This window comes from Saccoglossus kowalevskii, chromosome 3, assembly GCF_978046115.1.
Source record: "Saccoglossus kowalevskii chromosome 3, keSacKowa6.1, whole genome shotgun sequence".
NCBI lineage: Eukaryota > Metazoa > Hemichordata > Enteropneusta > Harrimaniidae > Saccoglossus > Saccoglossus kowalevskii.
In genome coordinates this window covers 24,910,034-24,916,582 of record NC_140643.1, presented here as the reverse complement: position 1 = coordinate 24,916,582, position 6,549 = coordinate 24,910,034, and the positions used below count along the sequence as shown (strand labels likewise).

The 6,549-nt window shown below is 35.2% G+C and overlaps 1 pseudogene; it reads right to left on the bottom strand.

The window, feature by feature from the left end:
• Positions 1-4,768: 4,768 nt before the first annotated feature.
• Positions 4,769-6,288, bottom strand: LOC100377704 (deoxyhypusine hydroxylase pseudogene; annotated as a pseudogene).
• Positions 6,289-6,549: the final 261 nt, after the last annotated feature.

Below are 6,549 nucleotides of genomic sequence, written 5' to 3'. Positions count from 1 at the left end.
CATGAAATCCACAAACAGTTAATAGACTGAAATAGTGGTTCATTTGCTTCTATTATGGCATCCACTGTTTTCCTGCAGCGAACATTTTTTCCAACAACCCGGCTGTTAGACCTGATGGTCTAAGGCATTGTGGGCTTGATGCGCGACTGTGGGAAGGTAACAGGTTGAACGTAATGTACATTCTGTATTCGCGTGTATGCCCGTGAATTCAACTCAACTAAATTTTTACATTACATTCTGCATTCTTCTTGTTTATAGGAATAGCTAGTGAACATCGCGGTCAAAATTATTGTCTGTTTATGCAAGTATTGGCCTACATACAACGACTGAGATGAGATGGTCCGGGACAGTGAAGCAATTATAATACGATGGTCTGGGACAACCAAGCTATTATAATACGATGGTCTGGGGCAGTTTGACTATTATAATACGTTGGTCTGGGGCAGTCTGACTATTATAATACGATGATCTGGGACAGCCTAGCTATCATAATACGTTGGTCTGGGGCAGTCTGACTATTATAATACGTTGGTCTGGGGCAATCTGACTATTATAATACGATGATCTGGGACAGCCTAGCTATCATAATACGTTGGTCTGGGGCAGTCTGACTATTATAATACGTTGGCCTGGGGCAATCTGACTATTATAATACGATGATCTGGGACAGCCTAGCTATCATAATACGTTGGTCTGGGGCAGTCTGACTATTATAATACGTTGGTCTGGGGCAATCTGACTATTATAATACGATGATCTGGGACAGCCTAGCTATCATAATACGTTGGTCTGGGGCAGTCTGACTATTATAATACGATGGCCTGAGCAGTCTGACTATTATAATACGATGGCCTGAGCAGTTTGACTATTATAATACGAAGGCCTGAGCAGTCTGACTATTATAATACAATGGCCTGAGCAGTCTGACTATTATAATACGATGGCCTGAGCAGTCTGACTATTATAATACGATGGCCTGAGCAGTCTAACTATTATAATACAATGGCATTGAACAGTCTCGCTATTATAATACATGTACGTTGGTCTAGGGCAGTCTGACTATTATAATACGATGGTCTGTGCGTAGTCTAGCTATTATAATACGTTGGTCTGGGACAGCCTAGCTATCATAATACGTTGGTCTGGGGCAGTCTGACTATTATAATACGATGGCCTGAGCAGTCTGACTATTATAATACGATGGCATGAGCAGTCTGACTATTATAATACGATGGCCTGAGCAGTCTGACTATTATAATACAATGGCCTGAGCAGTCTGACTATTATAATACGATGGCCTGAGCAGTCTGACTATTATAATACGATGGCCTGAGCAGTCTAACTATTATAATACAATGGCATTGAACAGTCGCGCTATTATAATACATGTACGTTGGTCTAGGGCAGTCTGACTATTATAATACGATGGTCTTGCGTAGTCTAGCTATTATAATACGTTGGTCTGGGACAGTATAACTACCATATAATGATGGTCGTGGAGCAGTCTAGCTTTTGTAATACGATTATGGTAGTGTAGTCCGTGATAGCCTAGCAACAATATAGTCGCCAGACAAGGGCAGGTCGTCGTATTATTACCCTTGATATAAATATAGATAATGTCGGTATGTCATACATGTATATATATATTCAAACGTCACTGTATATCATTGTATGTTTGCCTACTTGTACGCCTCCAACGTGCATTATTACTTGCACACACGTGCATAAGCATTGACATACGTTAATGTTGGTCGCGGTTAGACTTGCATACATATATTGTTTATTTCGCGGCAACCCGGCTTTCACCGTTTATACACAGATCATTTTTTTATGATTGCTGTGATACTTCCTAGCACTGTAACTGTAAAGTACAAAAAGTACGGTATACCAAAAACAATATAACTTTAATAACAAGTAACCAGATTATATATATATTTTTTATAATATCGTTATGCAAGACATGTGCCCTAATTCGTATCGCATTACTAGCATGTATATCATGCATCTTCATATATGTTTTGTCAATTTTCTCGATATCAAATGAAAACAGATGATGTAATATGTTTTAAAATAAAATTCAATTAAAATTCCATGTCTTAGATCACTTTTATCGACCATTCAGCTTAATGCCACACTGATTTAATTTTATGGATGACATCCTCTGGAGACCCCAAAACTAATGCGAGTGGGCGAAAAAAAAAAAAAAAAAAAAAAAAAAAAAACTGCCAAAAAACAAAATCCTGCTAAAACCACGGGACTACGGAGCTGGTATTACGAATTGAACCACAGAACAGAGTGTATGAAAAATAAAGAAGAAGTCTTTATTTGTAGGAGGCACATGTTGATGTACACATCTCGTACTGTAGTATTGTCACATGTATAACCATTTCAGACAAGCTCTAGTACATGTAGTCATGATGAAGTACCTTCAGTCAGAAACACTGCATTCAAGGTACAGCATGAACACCATTTTCAGTACAAGTCAAGGCGGAATGTAAATATCACTACTTTATGACAATAACTAACAAAACATTGCACTGTGTGTGCAATGCCTGAACAACACGACGCTAACTAAACTTGGGGAATCATATAAATGTAATGTTCAGATCATCCATGAAGACTTTGGATTTTTGGAAATCAGGAATTTTGATAAAAAAGAGCTAATACCTGAAATAATAAAAGGTTAATTAGTCTATCGTATGACCGGCGATTGATTACGAAATGCAAATATAGCATCATGCTGTCTAAAATGCCAATCAGTTTTCAAAATACAGGTTGAGTGATTGGAGAGACATTATACTGTTCATTTAATGTTTGTTGTTTAACGATGAAGCTTATATAATCAAGGTTAATTTTTACGTTATTTTTTTCGAATAGAATTGATGATTACATGAACTAAAATAAAATTAACAGTGTGCTCAAAATTACAAGAAAACTATGAATATAAGACAAGAATGATAATAATAATTATACTATTGTAAAAATTGCAATTAGAAAAGACTAATAGAAAAATCAGCTCAATAAATTAATGAATGACACAGAGGCCATACGGAACAGATTAACAAAGAAATATAAGAATTCTATTTGTATATGAACATTTGAACTGTCTAAGGATATTCAAATTTTGAGGCATGCCATGAAAAACTGAAACCATTTCCATTGGGGGGCATCCCTAAACTGGATGAATAATAAGCCAAAATGTTTAAGGAGAAGAGAAAATGAAACTTGGAGATCGCTTCTTAAAGAGTTTCTATTTTACAGAACATCGGGCTTACCAAGTGACTCTTATAATCAATTTGGTCATTTTGATCTTATTCCTGAAACTCACACACTATTTGTCAAATATATATATATTGGAACACAATGCAAACTAAATTATTATTGGTAAATTGATGCAGGCGAAAGAAAAAACACGCGTATGACAGAGTAAAAAAAAATGTTACGGATGATTTTGAAGTGCATTTACAGCAAATACATGTTGATACAATTATACTAAATAATTTGTAACATCCTAAATATTCATTAATAAGGACTACTCCATTTCCCGAATTTATAAACTTTATTCACAACTTAATTAATTACATGTATTGACTGTTGATTATCCGTTTATTTTCTGCTTTTCAAAAATAACAATGATAAATAAACTTCGTGATTGTCAATTCAACTTTTTACATAATAGCCTGCCTATCAACACCATTGATTAAACATTCTACTAATAATGGAAGAAACAAATAAATACTTTATGTTTTGAGAACGAAAAACATTACTACTCTTATTTCACAATTTGAAACTTGTACATTGTAATGGGAAACTGAGATTTGTTATGCTACACACTAAAGTTAGATTCAAACTGCGTGCAAACCATTATTGAAGAACTATTCAATGTTACATAAAAGTATATGCAAAACTCGATTAACAACAATTTGATATTATGATCTACAAAATATATAAGACAAATAACAAACAACTTTAAACACCATTGCTCTTGAAATTGACAGCAGAAAACTATACCTTGCAATACTGTATACATACTAACTTTCGTTTAATTCAATGACACAGAGACATGTTCGAAACTTTGTTCACTTCTTCATAATTGAATAAGAGTGTTCAACCATTATACCCAATTTCATTTACCTTATCAACTATACTATGTGTGTTAATTATTAGGTAAGCGATCAATAAACCATGTTATCCATTATATATGGACTGAAACATAAATAATCCAGTTGGCTTTCTATCTTGTCTAGTCGGGCGAGTGTGTTTAGTTTTCCTATGCATGGGGATGTTTAATGGTTCTTAATAATATCTGTTGCAATGAATTCATTCCTATTACTTGCTAATTTATGAGTGAGCATACATATCCAATGAAAGCTGGCAGCTTTCACTGACAACAGCCTCTTCGTCATGCAAATATTCTCTCAAGACCTGCATAGAATCTTTTTTATCCATTTCCCCCAAAGCAGTCGCACATTCGTGGCGAACGATTAGACTCTCGTTAGAATTCTTCAACGCGTCAGTCAACACTGTAACTATCGTGTCATCGGCCTTCCTTCCAAGTGCGTTACCAGCCTTGATTCTCATTTTCCCAAGTATAAATGCCAATTCGTGTCGCAGCAGTACGCTACTGGCTTTCATGCCTATCGTTCGTTGTCAACATTGCCATGGTAACTAGTCTCTAAAATATATACTAACACATAACTGTTTTATTTGTGTAACACTACAAAATCCAGAAAAGGTTGTTGTGCTGTGGCGCATTAAAAATATCAATCTATCTATCAAAACAATATATACCTTCGGCAAGTGCCAGGACTGATTCGCTTGTCTTATTCCTTAATGCAAACATAGCTCTATATCGATCAAAAAATGCTAACGACTCGTCCAGCAATGTGCCTTTCAATGACTCAACATTGTCGTCATCTGATGCTGAAGCTGGATCAACACCTTTGTATGAATTCTCGACTTGAATATGTTTATTACTATTCAACCAGTTGATTATTGCCAGTGCCAATTGACAGGTCTCAGCAATCTAAGATTCAGTAAAATGTTATGCGTAAACGATTTTAGTGGAAAACGTGTGAGACTGTGATCAAAGCAGATTGTAGACGAACTAACATGTGCTTCCCGCAATAGAATATCAGTAGATGTTATGTCGTTGTTACGTCAATAAATAAAAAATAATGTTTTAATATGCGTCTGACCACTGTGCATTCAAGCTATTAAGTTACACTAGGAAGTATTTTATTATTAATATTTTTAACATTATTCCAAAACTGTCAAACCTTATGAAATTCTACTTGTCAAGTCTCGAAACTTAACGGCCGGGTCATCAATATTTTACAGTTTTGGGGATAGATGATCGAACTACATGGGATGTTTTATGTGCAAAGGATGTAAAAAAAATTCTCTTTTCAAAAACCACACTATACTGACCACATTGTCAGGGGTAGCAACATTTTATTTTTACCTGCTAAACGTATCACTACTAGTAATAAGTGCGAGTGTGTACTTTCGAAAGGGCGGTTTTATTTCTCACAAATGTGTAGATTACATATTTAAATACTCTACAAAGACTGGTACTACTACAGAAATTTCAATGGAAGCCGACTTAACATAATATCATGGCGGCCATTTTGTTTCTGAACTTGTGACGAACCATACATATTACGGAAACTCGCCTCTATCACTGGATCAAATCTATACTTTTCAAGTATGTAAAGCACTTCGTTGGAACCGATAGCACCAAGAGCTTCAGCTGTAGTAAAAAACAAAAACATATTTTATTTGTAACTTGAAATATAATAGATTTAGTTTAAATGAAGCATTGTTATTGTGCACAAATAGTTATTATATCATTGGAAAATAAATTATCATAATTTTAATTTGAAGTCCTGTATTGTTTGAAAGCAGGTCAGAAAAGGAGTTGAGTGATATCAAAAATTGGTTGAGTAGACGTTGAGAAAATACTTGACAGATACTGTTACAGTAAAACACGAACGATTAGTGAAAATGTTTACCTGCTTCATGTCGCACTATTTGTTCTTGACTTGTGTCTTCCAGTACATTAATCAGATATGGTATGACGTATGGGTCTTGTATCTGTCCAATACAAAATACTGCCTCGTGTTTTAGCAGTGCTGATGGGTCGTCTAGACATGTTAGCAAACTATCTATGACTTCCTTGCCGCCTAGATCACGCAGGGAGGGCATTCCCCTAAAACGCTCTCTCATAGACAGCTCCTTGTTGTAAAGTATCTGTTGCACCTTTTCGACAGTGATATTATCAGCCATGTTGGAGTCAGTATTATGAATAACACATTACATTGGGGTAGTTTGTATTGAGACGATAGTGTATCATTAATGTATAAATAGAATGTCTGGGATCCAATAATGGTACGACTTTACTCGACGGTAATCGTGAGACTGTTCAGTGTTGAATTTAGTGTCTCACTAAATGAAAGACATTTTATTGTAAAGTGACTGTTGACAAACAAGAAACTAATAATCGACCATAATAATCATACAACCGATATAACACAACATAATAATCGA